This window comes from Numida meleagris, chromosome 3, assembly GCF_002078875.1.
Source record: "Numida meleagris isolate 19003 breed g44 Domestic line chromosome 3, NumMel1.0, whole genome shotgun sequence".
NCBI classification, from domain to species: domain Eukaryota; kingdom Metazoa; phylum Chordata; class Aves; order Galliformes; family Numididae; genus Numida; species Numida meleagris.
The window spans coordinates 58,053,625-58,076,715 of NC_034411.1; the positions used below are offsets into that span (position 1 = coordinate 58,053,625).

At 36.5% G+C, this 23,091-nt stretch overlaps 1 protein-coding gene across 3 annotated transcripts in view; it reads right to left on the reverse strand.

The window, feature by feature from the left end:
• The window catches only part of LAMA2 (laminin subunit alpha 2), a 353,391-nt gene that overhangs the window by 276,657 nt on the left and 53,643 nt on the right, over positions 1–23,091 (reverse strand). The window lies entirely within an intron of this gene.

The window sequence follows — 23,091 nt, forward strand, 5'->3', positions numbered from 1 at the left end:
CCATAGCCAATGGATGAACTGAGTAATTAATGCAGCAACATAAATAACAGCTGCCTTGTATGGTTTGCTTCCTGCCACCTTTACCTCAAGAAGAGGATAATATAAGCAACTTTATACCTTTTACAATAGTACTGTTGTTATTTTTTTTCGCCAAGTGCGTATGCTGTGTGACATCCATGGGGATGTTCCAGTGGACTGGAAACTAGCAAATGTGACTCCCATCTTCAAAAAGAGCCAGAAAGATGATCCTGGTAGCTACAGACCTATCAGTCTCACCTCACTGTCAGGGAAGCTTATGAAACAGACAACCTTGGGAGCCATCATGCATCAATTAAAGGCCAACCAGGGGATCAGACCCAGTCAGCATGGGTTCATGAATGGTAGATCTTGCTTGACAAACCTGATTTCATTCTATGACTTAGAGATCCACTTAGCGCACCCTCAGTAAGTTTGCAGATGACACCAAGCTGGGAGGGAGTGTTGATCTGCCAGATGGTAGAAAGGCACTACAGAGGGACCTGGACAGACTGGATTGATGGGCCAAGGTAAACTGTATGAGTTTCAACAGGGCCAAGTGTCGGGTCCTGCATTTTGGTCACAACAACCCCAGGCAACCCTACAGGCTTGGGTAGAAGTGGCTGGAAAGCTGACTGACGGAAAGGGACCTTGGTGTGCTGATGGACAGTTGCCTGAATATGAGCCAGCAGTGTGCCCAGGTGGCCAAGGAGGCCAATGGCATCCTGGCTTGTATCAGGAATGGTGTGGTGAGCACGACTAGGGAAGTAATCCTGCCCCTGTACTTGGTGCTGGTGAGTACCTCAAGTACTGTGTTCAGTTTTGGGCGCCTCAATACAGAAAGGACATTGAGGTGCTGGAGCAGGTCCAAAGAAGGGCAGCAAGGCTTGTGAAGGGCTTAGAGAATATGCCCTATGAGGAGAGACTAAAGGAACTGGGGCTGTTTAGTCTGGGGAGGAGGAAGCTGAGGATGGGAGAGCTTATTGCTGTCTTCAAATACCTGGAAGGTGATTACAGTGACAGCGTGGTTGGTCTCTTCTCACTGGTGACAGGACAAGGGGGAATGGCCTCAAGCTGTGCCAGGGGAGGTTTAGGTTGGATATAAGGAAAAACTTCTTTACAGAAAGGCTTGTTAACCACTGGAATAGGCTCTCCAGGGAAGTGGCTGAGTCACTATCCCCAGACGTGTTTAAAAGCCATTTGGATGTGGTGCTCAGGGACATGATTTAGTAGTGGGTTGTTAGAGTTAGGGTAGTATGGTTAGGTTGCAGTTGGACTTGATGACCTTGAAGGTCTTTTCCAACCTGAGCAATTCTATGATTCTATACAATTTTCAGTCAGCGCAGCACTTATGCACACCTGAGTACTCTGCTGAAGTGAGTTGTAGGTAGTAGTAAGCTATACAATTATAATCTGTATAAAGAACCATCATTAATGTGGCTTACTCTCACTTCCAATAAACACTGATCAAAACCACTGAGCCATGATAAAACTGATTCATGTAGACAAACTGAAATGACGGGTTAATGTATTCATGTAAAGGGTTGAATGTAATTAATCAGTTTTGCATCCTTAAAAGCATGACTTGCTACGGCAGCAAGTTAAACCCAAGCAACAAGAAAATTCTGAGGCAAAGATTGGGATAATCTTCAGATGTATTTGGTGACAGTTTTCACTGGTCTTCTGTAATACTTCTGATTTATAAACTTATTGCGTTACTATAACCTTAAAATAAGGCTTCAATCAAAACTGAATTAGCAATTACTGTACATTGATAAAGCTCTCTTTATAATGACTTTTTCCTCATCCACAGATGAAGAACACAATCCAACTGGCTCCTTTCAATCCTTTAACTGCAGTCTCCAGTCTGTAATTAACCTGTATGCCATTTAATTACCAAGCTTAGATGGTCATGGTACAGCTGTCCTCTGACATTGTGAGTTAGTGATACACAAGTCACTTTAAAACCATATTAAACATACTGCTTGTTCAAGGCAGCCAATTAGTTAGTAACCTCTGCAATCTGTTCAGTCTATCAATAGTTTAAATTCTATTGATTTTGTACAGATTCCAGCCCAATTTCATCACACTTGAAAATCTATACAGTTGTTCTTGCATCTTTATTCAATGCAATCAGTGATATTTGCTGCCTTCTACAGCAAGGGTACACGGAAAAAACAGTGTAAGCATAAGGAGAGTAGATGAGTTGTTAATAGCAGTGGAACCTCCTATGTTGACTTACAGCCTCATTATTCTCTTTTAGACTGCGTAAAGCTAATAGCCTAAAAGCCAGTAATTAGTCTTTTAAGACAGAGTCTGGCATTTGGTTTGGAGTTGAGTAGTTTATTTCCTCAAAAGGGAGCCTGCTAAAAAGAACTCAGTCATACTACATGAAGAGAATTGCAGCACATGACAGCAACAAAATTCTTTTGAAAGAAAAAAAAAAGAACAGCTGAGAAAGGACATGCAAAAATCCTCCATTATACACAGTTATAAAAATATACACATGGAATGCCTATATACAAATCATATACACATTCTAAATTTCAACACAATTTTGATTTAAGAGGCATAGATAAATGTAGAGTACTTGAGAAGCTCATCATTTAGAACAAAAATACACTTTCAGGTAACCTCTTTAAAGTGCAGTGCAACACAGGCCACAAAGTACCACATCACCTTGTCCACAGTCAATAAAAACACAGGCACCTAAACCAGCATTAGATCTTCACTGAAGAGACTGTGTCACATTGCACTCCCTACAGGATTTCCTCACAGGAATGAATCTGGCAGGCAGAGAGCAAGAGATGTTCAAAGTGCTCCTACACCACAGCCAGCATTCAGGTTCTATCCTGATGAATAATTTTAACAAGTTTAAATTCACAGTTATCAACTGCCTACTTGAATTTTTTCAAACACTTTCTGTTTTAAAGAAGAATTAATAGTATTTCTGTTGGGGCCTACAGCTTTTCTTGAGGGAACTGAAGGAAAATTTTCTGCATCAGGTTGAACTTTGGGATGTGAGAAATAACTCATTTTACCTTGAGTGGGAAGTGGAATTCATATTTTCTTCCCTTTAAAGTAGTATTTCCTACCATGAGATGCCATTTTTAAATATCAAGTCTCAGACTACATTTATGTCATTTTACCTGTTGTAAAATGAACCTTTACCTAAAAGGAACTTTCCTCTGCCATATTGTTTATTGAATTGCAAATTACAGAGTTGGCAGTTTCCAATGAACATCACCCACAATATTTACTGTTATTTATATTTATTGATTCTTTAGAGAAAAAACTCAGATCTGCTTTATGAGCTGGTTTAGTTATACCGTGGCCTATCCAGAGCAGGAATTTGACCCCCTGACAACAAAGCTCATATTGAAATCAAACTACTGATGACATTAATCTACTCAAGGTACAATTAAAACTAGAACAGGGTGAACAGATATTCTACTCTACCTATTAGAGAAGGGGTATGGGAAGCATACAGTTGATTTCTGTATCATTTTTGCCTCCGTGCCAGTTTGCAGGTTTTCTTAGACGTTCAGAGGAATGTAGGTTGTAGTGGTGAATGAAGTAAATGCTTCCCTATCAGTCTTAAAAGTGTAGCTAAGCACTATACTAGGTTCTGGGACATAGTGCTTCACATTGCCCAAAATAAGGTTTTGTTTTTAAAGATCATTTGATGTGCAAGCCTGATGGAATGGAGGAAACAACGTTTTTCATATTGCTTTCTATCAATTAATAACACTTCCACTAATCAGGCACAAAATGCAGAAGATGAAAACATTTGTTGTCTGTTGTATTAGCTCAGAACACCTCATTTCATTTTGAGAGTTTATTTTTCATTACAATAATAATGCAATATAAGTATTTAAAAATTACTATAATAGTTTTAAGCATCTTTTTCAATCGTTCATTATAAATTTTTAGTTATCAATCTCATCTTGAATCCTGTGGGCAGCCAGCTGTGAAATACTTCCAAATCCTGACCTACTATAGTTACAGACATATATATATACACACTCTATAGTTACAGATCATCTTTCTTTATTGTCAAATATCTTTAGTAATCACTTGCTTCAGTGCAAAAACTGGGTATAATACATTTGAGTTACAAAGACATTCTCTCTATTTTGTGCAGATCAAGTGCAAGCATATAAATTCTAATCCTTTCAACTGCCAGCTATATCAATCTTTCCCCTCCTTTATGTCACTATCAAAACAAAAAAAACCCACAAGAAATACCACCTTAACATTCCTTTCTACCTTTAAAAAAATACCAAAATTCTAGCAATTGCAAGGAGAAAAGTGGTGGAAAAGATTGGCTTATAGTTAGACATTAACTAGGCTTGAACAACTTAGGTTCTGTTTCCGGTTTTGAATGGATAGGTATGACCATCTTTCTGCTTTTTGACTTATATCTATAAGCACACAACACATGCCATGGAGCTCTTATACATGAAAGCCTGTTAGCCAGCTTTTCTAGTGTTGATGGATAATTATTTATGGAAGGAAAATACCACAAAATTAAACCAAATTCTTTAATATAGTATATCAAGCAAGGGTAATCAAAGTTTGCAGACAAAATCGGACATGATCAGTTCTTACCAAACTACTGATGATAAGCATAGCACATGATGTCAGTAGAAACACTTAAAAACTGTTAAACAGCGCAGCAGTAAATCAGAATGAACAGGTAGGTGATTTTTGCCTACAAACTTCGATGAACATGAGTTTGCATTGCCAATCTTAAATATTTCAATAGAGCTTGGTACCTTAGTGCTAGCTACAATACCAGTTTTCTTTAATGATTTCTGGATCAAAGTAGACCTGAACATCTACTTTAAAGAGAAAAAAAAAACAGTGGATGCTTGGATCAGTATGACATACTGAAGCAAGTTTGTTTTAGTGAGAGCCTCACAAGTCTTTCCAGTATGTAAAGGGAAGCTTATAACCGAGATATTCAACTTCTTAAATGGTCTGATTGCTATAGGACAAGGTGGAATGGCTTTGAACTACAAGAGGGGAGATTTAGATTAGACATTAGGTGGAAAAAATGTTAAAATGACACCAGAAGACCACAGTGAATTGCCGAATTCTGTTCTGTTCAACAGTTACAGGAGTAACTTTTAAAAGAGAACAAGTATGGTGACAGTTCGTGAATAATATCTATCATCAATTATCAAAATAAGGACAGACTGCAGAGTTGCAGAAAAATTTCACAGTATGGTGTGTCCAGGATAAAAAGTGGCAGACAGTTTAAGAATGAAAATTAATACACTGGGGGAAAATACGATAGCTCCGCACCAGGGATTGCAGGTTTTTTATCAAGGGAGTCATCACTTAATTCATCCTTTTCATTCATATTTTTCTTAAGCCTCCCTTCCCAAGCCTTTCCAGTATCCAAGACTGAAGAGTCAATGTTGTTGTTCTAAAATATACCCATAGTTGTTTCCTCACTAAAGGTTATAGCAGATATAACCAACCCACATCAAGGTCCGCTCAAATTGCAATATAAACTGTAAACTTAATTTCTCTAATGAAAATATTTTTTTTATACCAGCTGTTCTCTATACTATTTCCCATTATTATTTTATACCCATAGATGTCTCATTAATAGCTCATTATTAGAGATCTCATTATTTTATACTAGTTGTCATCCTCAGAACATTCTCTGGGATTAACATTTTCTTGCAGTTTTCTGCAAAATAGTATTACGTAATTGGTTTTCTTATGTTTTTCCTGATCTCACAACACACTGGAAAACAATAGCCCGGCTTCACATATTTTCTTGCATGTACTTTCCACACTTCCTCACCAGCCCCCAGCTCATAAGTGTTCAGGGAGCATCAGCAGAATAAAATTCATCCATTTGCCTGGCATCCGACCATATTTTGTCATGCTCTATTACCTACTCCTCTGCCAAACAGACAGATTTTTCACGTTTTATTGCAATAGCTGAGATCAGCAGAAGCACAAAATACACATGTAGCAGGTACAAGACATTTTCATGAAGTCTATCAGCCATTGGATTCAACCTCATTCTCACTGTCCTCCCATATAGCCCTTTTTGACTCACCTTCAAAGCACACTACAAGTCCTAGTAGGTTTCCCTTGCTGACAGAGGACATAAGGATTCTAGCGAGAAGTCAAGGACACTAACTATAACTCCAGCTTCTAAATAGTGATCACTGGTTTATTATCAAGTGGGGTTGTTCAGTGGGGCAATCTACTTTTAAAATGTGTCAAGGAGCAGCTACAGCAAAGGAAAGTACTGAGAGCAGATACAGATGTAAACAAAATAATTCCTTTTTACATTAGCCTTCCTGCAATTTATCAGTCCTGACAGATTTTTCTCTACTTCCGATACACATAACCCATGGAGAATGATAAATCTCAACACAGCATCCTACATCTATACAATAACTGGTGGGATACCTCTCACTAGAAGGATATTGCGTCAATACAATGGAAGCAAGAACCAAGACAGATTATGAACTCTGTTAGGCTTATTCTACAGCACAGAGGAAGCAGCAGCTGTCTAGAGTGAGAAACATGGAACCATCAGTTAGTAACAGCAGATGGTAGACCCTAGGAGGCAACTCTGCATGAAGCTGAAGGAAGGAGCTGTCTGAGTGGGGCTGATTGGGAAAGTGAAAAAACTGAAAGGAGAAAGACTATTGTAATTAGAGGCTGAAAGAAGACTGCAACCTATCATCCTGACATATAATGGTTGTCCAGTGAGATTTCACATGCAGTATTATTCAATACCTAGATTATTGTTACACAATCAGATCAGCACTGCATTTTACTGAGAGAAAAAATAATGTAAGTTAAAGCAGCCCCTGCACACTAGGAAAGTGTTAAATTAAAAAAAAATAGCATTTTGAGACTACTTCCAAGACAGAAATCAAACTTCAGCTTACCAGTTTGGGGATTTCTTCGTCTTATTAAAACATTAGAACTGAGAAAGTGTTTTTCACCTTCAAAGAAAGCTCCTTTAAGACCTGCATACTCCTCTTTTCTAAAGAGACCAATATTTGGCACCACATATTTCCTTCAGTCTTCTCAAAATGCCCCTATTCTCTTCAAAGCAGCAAATAAAACAGCCTGCCTAAATACGTCTAACTTTTCCAGCCAATCTTCCTAGTCTATGCTTTGAAATGTTCATGCAATCAAGCAAAGCTGTTTGCCACTGAACATGTAACTAAGACGACAAAAGAGAATGTCAATTTCTGATGTTCTAAGATGTGTCACTGGAAAAGAGATACTTGTCTGCTGCAGCACAAAGCTATGCTAGAGTGTGGGAACACAGTGGGGAGAAGAAACTGGGACAAAACAAAATGTTGCAGCAAAGAATAGTTTCCAGCAGTGCACCACAGGGAATAACTTAATGCACTCTATCCACAATGTAGATGAAGAGTTTCATACAACTGGAAAATAAGTCCAATTAGAAGAAATGGCTTCCCAGACACAGCAGAGCTCACAGACTGAAGAAAACATAACACGAAGCCCATTTGCCCAGAAGAAAACAAAATCAGAAAACTACTTCAGTCCCCATTTATGTATGTTCGTCTGTTGCCTTAAGACGCTGTACATTACAGTATTATGATATAGTCATCCTTGGCTTTTTTGTGTTTTTTTTCCTCCCTTCAAAATGAAGTAGAAATGTAGTTTCAGATGTTTAGTGGTAGAGATGGCTTGCTTTTACCTTCAGGTGATTTTATCTCATCATACTGGGTAACATTACACATACCCTACCACATATTTAACTTCAACATAAGAGACACAGAATAAAATAACACCCTAACCTAAGAAGCTCAATAGCAAAGCTAGTCTCACAGAGGCACCTGAAGAATGGTGCACCGATTACATAGTCATATTACCTTGCCTTTCTACAGCTCAAAATCCTCTAAGGACTTCACTGATCTTAATAGCAAAACAAAAAATACTGGAAATGCTGTGAAATACTGTGGAAAAAAAACTGCAAGCGGCTTATGCCCATGTTATATTGTGGAAGATATATCAGTCATCTCCTAGTTTTGTAATTAATTTATTATTTCCCACAGCTGTCAAAGAAACCCATTATGACAAATAGAACAGGAAAAATGTAAGTGAAGGTGATTAGCCTTCCTAGTGCCATCCCACATAAGAAGGAGAGGAAAAAAATTAAGACACTGAGCAAAAATGAAAAAAACAAAATGAGAATTTTCTCAGTGGTAGAAGAGAGCTTTGGAAATGGAAGCCTCTGGATGAAATTTACTCCTGACTTTTTTTCTTGACAAAGCTATTGCTTTATGTAAGGAAAAAAAAACACAACAAAAACAACAACAGCACAGAAACAAAACCAAAAGCCATACAACCAGCCTTCTTGAAGCCATGTTGCAAAGTCAGAATTAGATAGTGCCCTTGAGTCTCCACATTGTCAACTTAAACAGACTGAAATGTTTGCTCAGGTCTTACAAGAGGCAATGAAGTCATGTTATAGAGTTTAATAAACGACATACACCTACTCCCCATCTAAACTTAAAAACCAAACTGAGTTATGAAAGTGCAAATGAAAAAACTGAACTTACCACATGTAAAAGACTTCTTGCACTTACTTTTGCCCTAAGGAATCAGGTGAAAATAATTTTTATTTCTCTCAGCTGGTGAGCTTGAATAAAAATCAAGTTCAACTCATTTTCTGAGCTGATTTACTCACCAAATGTTGCTGTTCTTTTGTCCTTTAAGCTTCTATTCATAGGACAGATGCTTCAAGTCCTTTAGTACATTCATGGCCATTCACTAGACTTCATGACACTGATCACAGCTATCTGGGCTTGGACATTCTGTTTTTTAATCCACCTTGTTGACAACTTATCTAGCCTGTATTTCATCAGCTTTTCTATGGAGATGTCATGGAGACATAAAAAGCCCTAATAAAGTTAAAATAAACAACACTCACTGCTCTCCCTTCATCCACCAAGTCAGTCACATTATGTCAAATGCTATCAGGTTGGCTAAACATGATTTCCCATTCATGCTGATCTTGAAACCCACCCTTCAACTACATACGCTATTTACATTTAATATGTCTGTATTACTGAAATCCGGGCTACATTAAATAAGTTCTTATTAAAGTAAGAACTAACTTTGTCACCTCAGATTATATTTTAAGGCCTTAAATTTTTGATCCATTCAATTTCATTGCTTGTAAAGAACAGTGAGAAAGATCTAGGTCTTTACTAACTACAGCATTGAAGAAAGAGTGTTAATTGTGTTTTTCACAACTCAAATACAGTCTCTCAACTTCTCATTGAATAGAACATGCTGGCTTGATTTCATTTCCACACAGTACGTATTCTGAGGCATGAAGCAGCAGAATAGCAGAAACATCGCCAAAAAAAAGCTTAAGCTGCATTTAATGTGTACTGTGCTGTAATACAGATTGGCATTTCTTACACATTGATTTAAAGTACTCCTCAGTTACATATAAGACCCAAGAAATAAGATTTTGAACAATCTGTGTTAAACTATCTCCTTTTATTCTGGCATATTGAAATAGTCATTGTGCATTATATACACTTGTTTGTCATAAACTTCAGTACAAGTGGGCTACAAAAGTGTTGCAATAGTATATTTATATCTTTATAATTCCTATAAAATATTACTAGACAGTGTATGTAGTCTCAGTGGTATTGAGCTTTCTAAAGTGATGTCATTATTTCAGTAAATTTTTAATAAATATTGAAAATATATTTCAAGCCATCATGCTCCAGAGGGAAAAAAACCACACTGGCCTAATAACTTGCTTAAATAGATTTTCGTACCCTAATTTCAGCTATGACTGAATAGTAAGATCAAATGAGGTCTAAACAGATGGCTGTCAACAAACTAGTGACTACATACCATGGTTTAGAATTAGTGATAAAATGTGCAACCTGGTATATGGTTCCTGCTTGTGACTGCCAAAGACATCTGGCTTAGATTATGTCAGCTTGAACATTCCTACATATATTTACTTTAACATTCATGAAAATTAAATTATACCAGTTTCTCTTAATTATTCGCTGTATTAGTGGAAAGCCTACTCTTCTGTTTTATAAAAAGTGGACTCTGAGCTGTCACAGATATCACATCTTTGCATTCAACTAAATTTAATCAGAACTGCATACAGATTAACCCTTGGACATTGCTGTAAAAATGCATAGGATAACACATCAAGGAAAGGAATACTTCAGGTCTTCCAGTAGGATTTATCTAGCTTCAGTGATACTATTGTCACTAGTGGGATATTTCTTTGAATGACTAAAGGTTTCTGCAATGGACTCAGCTGAAAAACTAATGAATTGCTTTTTGAATGTTTCAGAGAAATATACATATCTTGGGTTTTCTTTTGGCTGGTCTCACTGTTCTGAAAGTTAGAAAAACATAAAAAAAGGTATCTCACACTGTGTAGAGCAACAGATGTTTGTATAAATTTTCTGATGGACTGACACTAATTTCAGTCATTCTAGGTGACAGATTGCTCAGTTCTTGGAAACATTTTCTATGCTTTTTGATTTCACATAACTGACATGCACAATTCTACATTATATGAGACTTTTAGCAATAGTGTTGACAAAACATGGTTAGCAGTAGGCACCCATGCAAAAAAATATATTTGCAATGTAAGTTCTTTGTAGTATTAAGTTGATATCATCTTTTAGCATTTCTGTAAATACTATGATATCTGACTGTAAGATTAAGAACTAATTCTAAACTTTCAGAGATCTCTGAATTATTCACCAGCCTGCAAAGACGAAAGAGCATGAAGTCAGATTTAAATGGGTTAGAAGACCAGCTGGTTTAACTTCCTGTAACAGTCACCTATGAATCTACACACAACAGAACTGCATGATGAAGACACTAATTAATGCTTTCCAAGTAATGAATTTGGTTATCCATTCCACAGGAAACAGTTATGAAGATACGATATATAACTGAAGAAAGTTACCTCTTGATCATTGAAAAATGGGAAGTAGGGAGGAATAAGAACAGGTATCAAGACCTATGATAAGTAGGAAAAAGAATTTTCAGATGATATAATCATAGGAGTTGGAAGGGACCTCTGGAGACCAAGCCCAAACCCTCTGCAAAAAGCAGGTTTCCTACAGTAGATTGAGAAGGAGAATGTCCAGATGGGTCTTGAATATCTCCAGAGAAGGAGACTCCTCAACTTCTCTGGGCAGCTTGTTTCAGTGCTCTGTCACCCTCAGAGTAAAGAAGCTCTTTCACTTGTTTGTATTGAACTTCCTGTGTTCCAGTTTTTGCCCATTGTCTCTTGTCCTGTTGCTGAACACTACAGAAAAGAGCCTGTCCCCAAAGACAAGTAGCAACAAAATGTAGCATTCATCTTAGGCAGAATCTGGAAGACTTTGATACATGAAACAGAGAAGGCAATGTGATCAAGAAGCTTCTTTTAAGGATAGTGAGAACAAAGAAACACACACAGCCTTTGTTAAGGGAAAATAAGTAAAAACAGAATCCCTACAGGTAAGACAAGAGAAACTCTATTATAAGGTGAAAAGATAAAAAAACTCAGCAAATCTTCATGTTTAGATATTTGGTGTATCCAAAATGCAGAGAAAGGTCAATAAAGACAATCTAGTCCTTATACAGAGAAAAATAATATCTCCTATGACAAAAGGCATTACTTCAAAGTGGAAAAAAAAAAATGCAAGGTAGAATAAGTATGATTTCTACAGAAACAGTGGCATAGAGGACTTCTGTCATAGTATTTTTCTGCAGAAAAGCCTTCCAGTGGAGCTATGGCCACTGAAGAACCAGCAATAAACAAAGCCTAAAGCCACATCCCTCCACTAAAGTTTGCATTTTAAAATTCTGTTTGCATACCCTAATGAAGTAGTAATTAGTTATTTCCCTAATTAATTTCTTAAAACTATTATTTTGGAAGTAAAACGTGGAGTTGCATCTGCAAACACCTCAGCTTTTATTATGCACAAGTATAGTCTATCCTCTTGTTAAATTGTAGTGCTGAAGTCTAAGAGAACTGTTCTAACAATACTATTACAAAATCCCAAAGTAAAATTTCTAAGATGTTAGCAATAATTGCCAAGCCTCTTCTTTCTTGTAGGGTGTTCTAATGCTACATATTTAAGATTTCAAGTGCTTACAGAAACTGTATCTGAACCTTTAAGCAATATAATAGTAAACAATTATTCATTAGTCTTTACTTTCTTTGAAGTGTTACGCAATGGTGTTGAAAGATGATTCTGCAGAGAATATACACATCAAAACTCTCTGAAAACGCTCTGAAAGATGAGACCTTCCACACAATTATATGATTATTAGAAAGTGTATTTAAGAGAAGGATACTATAAATATATTTAATCTACAATTAAATATGAATTTCCAATGTTCGTGTTAGGCAGTTAATCCATATAAAAGTCGGGCATAAGGAAACCATTTTAATATAGTTTATCCCTGCATTTTTTGTTTGTAAACTTGAAACATTGATCCTTATAACTGTGTAGTCCCTTTGTCATACAATCAAAGCTATGATTGCTTCAGGACCATACACAATTCCAGTCAGTGTAACTAGTATAAAAAAGTATGTTTTTTATTACTTTATATATAAGTAACAGCTGATTTGGCACCTTTGCAGTGCATTCAGCTGCTGCTAAACTAAATCCAAGGCAAAGACAGTTGAAATTTACTGCAGGTCTTTGGTAACTATTAGTGCACCAGAAGCAATTATGGGGATACTGCACCATAGTAAGGAGCAGCATCATGATTTCCAGCTTATAAGTCTTATATCCTTGCTTGAACATGTCCTTATTTATGCACAGCTTATCCAGTTTTTGAAAAAAAATCATTAAAGCTAAAATGCCAGACAATTATTGAATTCATAGGAAGTGGTTGTTATCCACTCATTGGAAAGATAACAGATATACATATTGCAATTAATAGTTCACATTACAAAATAACCCCAGAGCCATCTTATGACAACCACTCAGCTCACATAGAACTACTTAAAATATTCCTCAGAGATTTCTGCTCATCTGGGTATATCCAGTATTTCAGTGACATAGTGCACATAGGTTGGTAGTCAGGTTTTCCGTAGTTGTATTTTCTCCCTGTAAAGTGACATTACTTAAAGGACAAAGCCTGGCAATCTTCAACTGCACAGTAAATACAGTTGAGATCAAAGAAAAGTATCCCTGCTGTCAAATAGCAGAATTTTGTTTTTCCACTGATTTTTGTGAGGTGAACATTAATATTTGAGGTTTGTTCAGTTTTGCTTTTATTCGTCTGGTGTTTTTTTTTTTGGTGGTGGTGGTGGTTTGTGGGTTTTTGGTGTTCAGTTTTGTTTTTCCAACTTTCTGTTCTTTTAGCCTGTGTTTCAACACTTCTGTTTTAATTGAGTTCCACTGGCTTTATACCACTCAGTTGATCTCAAGCAAGTGGGAAAGAAAGAGCAATCTTTAGCTGTAACACACAGGATAATCTCCGTATACAGGCTAGACTTGAGTATGTATGGTCTCATTTGAAACAAACAGAAAAGAGTAATCTGCAGGACAAATGCTGCAGCTTCCTCAGAGAGAGAACTCCCAAGGTAATTGTACAAGAACCTGAACCTTTCTTTTCAAACATACTTGACATTAAAAACTTAATGCTAAAAGCTTGGCTTCATGTCCTTGGCTTCTATTTAGCACACTTGAAGATTTAACATTAATCTCATTCCCCTCCCGTTCCTCTAGCTGGTTTTACATTCAGTCTACAATTCCCTGATACGTTGTCCAATCACTACATGATCATGAGCTACTGCATTGAGTCTGCTTTTTTAGAGGAGAGGAAGGCAGGGAGTGCTAAACATTTATTAAAATTTTGCTTTTAATTGCAAAAGTAGTAATATACATTGTAACTATTCTGTTAAACACAATTTGTCCTCATTTTGCAAAGACTATAATTTCCATACTGCACTTTCCTTGATCATATACTTTGTACCACCACAGAATCTGGTCAGTTATTTTGTGAATGCTTCCATCTTTGTCTAGCAAGGTAGGATTGAAGAGAAATGCTCGCACTGGATGGAATAGGGAATGGAGAGAGTATCATTTCATCACTGACATTGTTACCTTCACAGAGATCTGGATACTGCAGGCAACAGGTATGTTCAAGACAGACTGCTTCAAACAAGTCTACTATCATGAAGGTTATAGGTACATGCTGGCTGTGTCTCAGACTTCACTATATCCCAGTCTCTTGGGTTCACCACAGCTCAGCCAAACCTGTAGCCACTCCCAGGTGACAAATTCTGCAAACAAAATCAACTAAAAGGTACAGAGAATCACAGAATCATTAAGGTTGGAAAAGATCCCTAAGATAATCTAGTCCACCACCATGCCCACTGAAAGAACTATGCCCACCACTGCCCACTCTAGACATTTCTTGAACACCTCCAGGGAGGGTGACTCCATCGCCTCCCTGGCAGCCTGTTTCAATGCATCACCACTCTTTGAGGATAAATTTTTCTTAATATCCAAATTGAACCTCCCATTGTGCAACTTAGGGCTATTACCTCCTGTCCTATCACTAGTTACCTGGTAAAGGCAAATCCCCACCTTAACATAACCTCCTTTCAGGTAGTTGGAGAAAGTGATAATGTTTCTCTTCTCTAGAAAGAACGACACCAGTTCCTTCAAGTTGCTCACCACAAGAAGGCTCCAGACCCTTTACTAGCTTTGTCCTTCATTGTCTATGGTATTTAAAGTGTACATTGCATGCTTTTATAATTTGTCTTGAAGGTTCTGATTTTTGATAACTTAAACTGACAAGGCTATGAACACAGAAGCATCTAAAATGGTGCTACTGAAGAAGTCATCAACCATACAAGATTCTTACAGCAATTCTAAAGTCTCAACACTTAATCTGTCTCTGTCTGTGACATCCTATTCTGTCCATTGCAGGGCTCAGTTCTGGCCATTCCTCCTGGGTTCCTACACACAAGACAGCTTCTAGCAATAGGCACACTCTTCAATATACTGGAGTCTAAACACAGAGCAGGCTTTTTCAAAAACTATTTACTCTGCCATTTAAGAGTCAAGAACCATTTATGTAGCTTTCTGCTCAGTTCATAAGAGAGTATATACCAACATAGAAGTTATTTTCAACATCTCTACTTACACTACTGCCTGCTAGGCTCTCAGTCATCATGCTTCTAAAAACTGAAACATCCATGACCATAAAGCCATCCCACAAAGGAAATACTGAAAGAATGCAGGCATAACTAAAATAAAATATTCATTTAGTGAATAAAAGCAACATATATAGAAGTATATCAATATGTACATAGCCTACGACTAAATATGCAGTTCCAGTATTTGTATTAGGCAGAGAATCTATTAGAAGTTGACTAGAAAGTAACCTTATATATAGCCCATAGGCATAGCTTTGTAAAATATATATTTAGCAAATAAATGGAATGTCATTATTTATAGAAAAAAAGAATACTTGTAAGAGGGACATCTTATGAAAGTAGAGGAGTACAAAGAGACATAAAGTGAGATTTTTCTTACAGAATTGCCAGTACCAAGAAAAACAACTTTTTTTGCAGGTAATCAAATGTTTGGGGTTTTTTCCAATTAAGTTAAATGCGTCATTAGTTTTGGGGGACTCACATTTGCATTATGTAGATAGCAAAAGGTGCTGGAAACATAAATGGATGAACTTCACATACATATTTGTTACACTGTTTCCATTTTACTTAAAAATAAAAAACAAGCAACACTATATTCCTACTTCTAAGAGCATGACACTTTTTCAATTAGAATGCTTTCCCTATAAATAATAACAAAGCAAACTCCCCAGATTTCTTTCATGTGGCATTCCATGATGAATGGAATTTTCTTCCTTCCGTTTCTAGCTTTTTTTGTGAAGCGTTAGTTAAAAGAAATGGAAATCACTTTTAAAAAATTCGTTGCCACAAAGTATACAGAGATTAATCAATCACATTAATGCCTGGAAGTCAAGATATCGAAGTTCTGCTCCCAAATCCATCATTGGTCTATGGCAAGACCCCACATTAGGTCTCTTTCCACATCTGTAAAATGGAGAAGATATCTGCCCTGTTCTATAAATAATACAGAAATAAAGTTCAAAGAAAAAAATGTTTTGAGTTTTTGTCTGTTTGTAGATATTTTATATACCTTTTCTTCCCCTGTGTGGCAATACTTAAAGAGGTCTCAGCATTTCTAACAAATAGAGTAAAAGAAGATACAGGCAGAACAAAACACGACATGTCTGGTTAAGAGAGTAAAAACAAAAATAAATCAGTGTAGAACATCCAAAGATACTTCTTATGAAGTATTCTTTTAAATCTAATGATTTAAACCTGTCAAATTCTTCCGTTTTCTCTTTAGGCATAAGAAAACCTCTGTATTCCCAGCATTAACACTGGAAAAGATGATATTGATTCCAACTCCTTTTGGAAAAGGATTTTGAGATCTACAAATGGATGTATTATTATATAATTCACTTGTGTACCGTTTGTAAGAAATTTCTAGCCCAACAATTCATGTTTAATAGACACTTCAAAATTACAGCGCAGACTACAGATAAAAAAGACTAGAAGAATTCAGTAAAAACTGTGCTAAATGAAGACAAACAAACCAATATTGTCTTGCATAGTTCAGCTGTTTTTCAGACAACTTTTGTGTAAGCACCAAGAACACAGCAATTTTTTGCTAAAGGGTAAAAAGAGTAGTTAAACCTACACATGTAGTTCCATAATACGTTTCGATACAATTTATACTCCATGTGAAAGGATCAGCTACTTACAGCAAATGAATTCAATGACTCTATACAACAGATACCAGAAGCAAAGTACTGACTCAGGGGCTATTCAGCATCATAAAATAGCTATACTGCGTATCATAATCTTAATTCTACACTGTAAGTTAAATACACTAAGAACTTAAAGGGCACGGTGTTCATTCCTAAACATCACTTACATGATAGTGAAATAATGATTTCTGTGACTAGCTACCTCAATACATGTAAACACTTCGTCTAAGTCACTTAATTGTGTGCTCCACACGAAATTCAAATTGTTATATATACAGACATAGTAGTGCCAGAAACACAAAGAACATACTACTGAAACAGATACTTAACTCTGATTCTATTTCATAATACCCAACTGTCCGCTCAGATTCCTTTCAGTCAAAGATGCTCCTATTTACCCAAACTGTCAAATCAGGAACTAAGACAGAAACTGTACTTATTTGGTTTAACTCATATTTTTGACTGAAAGCTACAAAACCATATTTGGTTTCAAAATGAATCTTCTCAGGATATCAATCAAAGCACTAAAAGTTAGCTTTAATGCCTATATATCGAGGAACAAGATTCAGAGCAGCAGAACCAAGAACCAGAGAATATCATTAGAAAAGTATGACACCTTTCTCCCTGTCACAGACTTTGCATAATTCTCACTTAAGAGAGTCAAACACAAATAGCTAATACCTCTTCAGTTAAGAGTGGTATTTGGCAGAAAAGTGGGACATGATGGTGACATGACAGCCAAATCTGGTGTGTACCATAGAAGTGTCCCTGTTCAGCTCATTTTATTGTCTCACAGGTAGGCATGAAAGTGAAAAAAGTAATCTGACGTTAACAAAACATTTTTTTCAACCTCCCTCTCTAACCAATCCTTCCACCTGAAAGATATTAAATAAAATCTCAGTTGTTATTTGATAGAGCAAGCAGCTTCCTTGTAGGTGTTCTTTAAAGCTACAGTGAGCATGGTTCGCACTTTGTACTACGAGGGGAACCATAATAATGCCCATTTTGTTCTGATCATGTAGCCACAGTGAACATGGCAATATTGAAAACAATTTTAATTTTTCTATTTCGTGCTATGCTTTCCTAAAATCAACCATAGAAATACTGCCATATTGCTGTAACAGAGATTAAATCACTATCTCCTTATTAATGAACAATCCTAATACCATTTAGCTTGTGCAAAGCATACAGGCTCAAGACTGCAATCATTTTCAATCCACTGTCTGATTTAAGAATATCGATTTCCATTTTAATATTAATGCCCTGTGTGCTTTCATTATTACTTTGAGCGCAAATGTTACTTAGTGAATCTGAAGAGTCTGTTTTTATTCATTCAACAATGGACTACGTAGATACAACAGACATCAATTGTAACAGTCAAGGATAGCCCCAATGAAGCAGTGCATTAAAAAAAAAGAAAAAACAGAGAGCATGAAGTTCTCAGCTCAAAGTAATTCTTTTAATATCAAAATAACATGAGGCATACACATTTAACCTAAACTGTAACTCAATATGTAGTTAGAAATAAATGGAGTACGAAAAATATTGAATTATATAGACAAAATTTGGCATAATAATGATCTCATAAGTGATTTGATTGTTACTAATAACACAGACTAACTTATCTGGTAAATACAATAGATTCAAGCCCAGCACAAAGTACTCTGCTGTACTTATTTCATTCTGATTTTAGAGTAACACATACCTATTGATAACAAAGTCATTTATTCTCATGCTAATCATCACCACAGAGAGAAATAGTCCCAGTCGATCAAAAATAGCAAGAACACATTACTGAACAAGAGCAGTGTGTTGTGGTCTAACTCAGCAGGTGGCTCAGCACCACACAGTCATTCACTCCCTCTCTTCCCAGTGGGATAGGAGAGAGAACAACAACAACAACAACAAACAACCAAAGTAGAACTCGCAGTTTGAGACAAATTTACTAAGATAGAGGAACTAAGACAGTGTTATTTAATACAAGGGCTACTCTTAAAGTAATGCTCCCTATTTTATTATGTTGTCCTACAACATCAGAAGCAGATGCTGGTGGTACGGCATTAGAGGTTGAACCTTCTCACCAATATTTTACCCCATTTTGTTGCCATGCAACAAGTAGCACCTGACATGGACACATAATTGAAGCAAAGGTGTGCAAATATCATGTACAGGTCTGTTTATAACTTTGAATCTCAGAGATCCCTTACCACCAGCATTTCTATGATTGAGAAAAGGGAGAGAAAAGAAGAAAGACAGACACAAAGAGGAAGTATCCAAAAAAGTTTAGATGTAAAAACAAACAAAAAAATGCACGCCTTCCAGCTTCACCTAAAAGCTTGGAGCTGATAACACTAGCCTGTTTTTAATGGCATATTTTCCATAAATATGGCCTAAAAAGTGCTTGACTGCATGAGAAACTCTCAGTCCCCACCTCTTACCCAAGTCATATATACATTTGTGACTCCATTCTTCCTTTTGAGAGAGAAAACTCCAGCACATCTCCGAAACAGTGGTTCTTCTGTTGTTATCATAAAATATTATTTTCTTCTCAAAACGGTTCAAGATTCAGCCAAGTCACTGCTTAGTTGTCTGGTTTCAAGTAATGTATTTCCTTGTTTAGCAAGGCTTAATTTTAGGATATCTGTTTTATTTTATGGTTTCCAAAATTCTCTCTCATTATGAAGCTATATCTGCCAGGAACACAATGTGGAACTGTATGTCGAGATCAATTATGTTGTACCTAACTAAGGAAAAGCAAAGTGTCAACTTAACTTCCTAGTGATCTTTTATTTCACATTTAATTTCACTTCATTTTTCTACTCAAGTTCGCTCAGTTTCCCAGCTGCCTTAAATCCATCTTGAGCATGTCCCACCACCAAAAACAGCGGATTCTCCTTCTGTCTGCATCTACACATTTCTAACATTTTTGTCAACTGTGGATGTCATTTGGCTGTGCATTAAGTTAGTTATACATGCACCTGAGGAAGGAGTATTCAATAAGAGTGTTGACACAAAAGAAAGGGGAAAAAACACCTGTGGGGAAAACCAGAAGAATAAGTAGGTTCCCCTCTTCTGAAAGTGCATACTGTTATGGGACAAGTCAGACTACCCTGTGTGTGGAGCCACACTAAGTGGTTATGTGTTACCCTCTCCATTTATTTATTTAACATTCTTACAGCTGCAAGTACCTGCAGCCACAGACCCACTATTGGTCTCTCAGACTTCTGGGAAAAAGATGCAACCAAATTTCTAGATTGTTTAAGCCCCCAAACTTGGAAAGCTACTGTTTTCCACTTGAGTATCTTAAGGCACAATTCCTCTGGAGCCACAGTTAGAGTTCAACTGCTCATCCTCAAATTCAGCACTGGTATACAGTCATCTATACTTAAGGACACTCTTGAGAAACTCACTCACGTTAGAAGCCTTACAGTTTACAGATGAACACCTCTGGCAACAGAAGTGTTTTTCACCCTAGGTGGCTGACGCTACCATTTTAAAATTTAATCAAGGAAAGAGTTGAGAAATCACTGAGAAAGAAAAGATCAGAAATTAAGATGCAATTTCAGTTTGACACAGAGTCACTGGTTCCAATTACAGTAAGCCTAATCCCTGCAGACTGTTACCTCTCTACCTGAAAACATCCATATTCAACTTCCCAAATTCTCTGATAATATTGATTATATCCAAACACATAAATAGGAACTCAAATAAAAGTGGAGCTCTTAATGCTGGAGAACATTACCCTGATTCCTAGTGAGACTTCTTTCTTGCTTGAAGGTGATAAAGTACTGAATCGTGAACTGGTCACAGAGCACAAAAGATCGTTTCCTCACTTACATATGAAATATGTACCATATTTACTGGATAAAGTCTAATCATATGAATGCTAGTTAAGTCATGGAAGCAAAAAAAGTATAATTATTTCACAGACAAACAACAGGGGTGTGGGAATGGAAGGCAACTGAAATAAAGATATTCAAAGATTACTTTCCACATCTGAGGTCCTTTCAGACATTCCCTCAGGCAATTGGTAAGGGTGAAGACCTTTAAATAAATAACAGATTTAGAAAGTCACTTGTCAGTGAAATGATGAATGTAGTTAGCTAATATTATTCTTAAGGAAGAGACTTTTTACGCATTAGTATTGTAGACTTGGCTACTAAGAGAACTTTTAAGTGGTAGAACAATAAAAAAATTCAAGAACAAAATAAAGCAAGCAAGAACAGATGTGGTTTCACAGAGAACTTATTAGGCACTTCTGAAAATACACAACTGCAAGATGGTATCTTCCTCCAAAGTTCATGAAAAAAATATGTGGTACCACTTCGTCTTGGGTCATGAGATATATATTCGTAAAGCATAGGAAAAAACACAATTATTAGCTTCTCCAGTACAACACAGAATGAGAGGGGTGTTTGAAGGTTTTCAGCCAAAGGATTTGGTGTTTTTCTTTTAAAACACAAAGCAGGGTAACAAAGTCTTAACAGTATTCCTCCTTCCCAGCAAACACACAAAGAATACTTACTATAGAACCACTAGAGTTCTGACTTGGTTTGTATTCTCCTAGATATAACAGAAAAAGTAGATATGATCCTTAGTTTCCAAGCAAATATCTACAATTTCATCACACAGTAACTCTGACTCAGATACGATTAGACTGAAAAAAAATCCTTACCACTTTGAGGCATACAAACAGCAGTGCATTACACAAAGCAATACCTTTTCACTTGTTGGCCTTGGTGAATTCTGCTTTTTCCTCACCTCCATGTAATACATGAGAGGTAAAGAAACTTGTGAATGTGGCACTTAGGGGAATGGTTTAGTGGTCACAGTGGTGATGGGTTGACAGTTGGACTTGATGATCTTAAAGGTCTTTTCCAACTTAATGATTTTAATATACAGGCTACAGTAACAATTTTACAGATTCTGGTATATATATATATAAATTGTACATATTTACAAAGACAGATTAGTCTATTGGCATATGCTGTTTCTATGTAACATTAAAAATTACTCGGATATAAAACAACTTAAATCTTTAAGACAAGCCTCCAAAGCCAATTTTAAATCTCATTTACTGTTGTTGCTATCCTGCTCATGACTGAGAAACCTATAGTAATCCTGAACAGCTGCCAGCCAACAGGTGCTGCTGAATAACATTGAAACACAGTGCCGTAAAGTGAAACCAATTTTGTCTCCTTCACTGTCAGAATCAGGTAAACTGGTACCATCTGCAGCATCTTTATTATTACTTTTAATACCCTCTACAAACTTAGATGGAAGACTAAACTTCAATCAGGAAATCATGTCCTATCATAATTACCACTGCCAGAGCTGCACAATTTATGAGATTTGTAGGGAAGCTAAAGCAAAGTTCTTCCTCTAAAGGCTGAATACAACTGACAGGCAGTAAGCTGAATTTAGAACGTACAAAATGCTCTTGACATCTGTGTCTTGAGTATCATTAAGTTTTTGAACATGGTCACTTGCAATTGGAAGCCTGCTACAAAAGCATTTTAGTTTACCACTGGAAGTAATATCTGCAGAAGATTCTTTTCAGAGACACAGAAACATATTTTATCTAACAACTACTTCAATATTCCAGCAGCCCTGAATGCTACTTATCAGCTGTAGCAATTCTGCACAACCTACAGAAGCATGTGCAAGTTTTAGAAGTTCACCAACACACAAGAACAGCTGTGCAACTGAAAATATAATACAAATGATCTACCCAAGTATTCAAAAAGCAAAATGCAAAGATATTTCTTTATATTTCTTAGCTCTATCAGGATAGCCATAGATGGATATCTATTTTTCAAATGATAACTGTTACAGTAAAACTAATTAAATCATCCTGTCTTCAGATGGACTGTGTTATAAGGGGATGCAGTCTTCAAAATTTCATCTTTTGTTTTATGCATAAATCAGCTCCAGGAAATTTAATTTGCAACACAGAAAAGTAACTTTAACTGTACCTACATTAGGTATTTTTTTGGTTAAGTTTTATCAATAGAGTTAAATTATGCTCCTCAAGAGATTCTGCCTAAGAAGCTTATACAATCAGAGATGCCTAATTCATGCCCCAGTTAGATGAGAAAATACTACCCAGGAGAATTCCCTCCTTCTGGAACTTAACTGCAATGACTAACTTCACTGTGTTGAAGCATATGACTAATGTTGATAGAGACGCAATCAATGAAACTGCAACACACCCAAGCAGCTGATATCCAATGATTCTTGCAT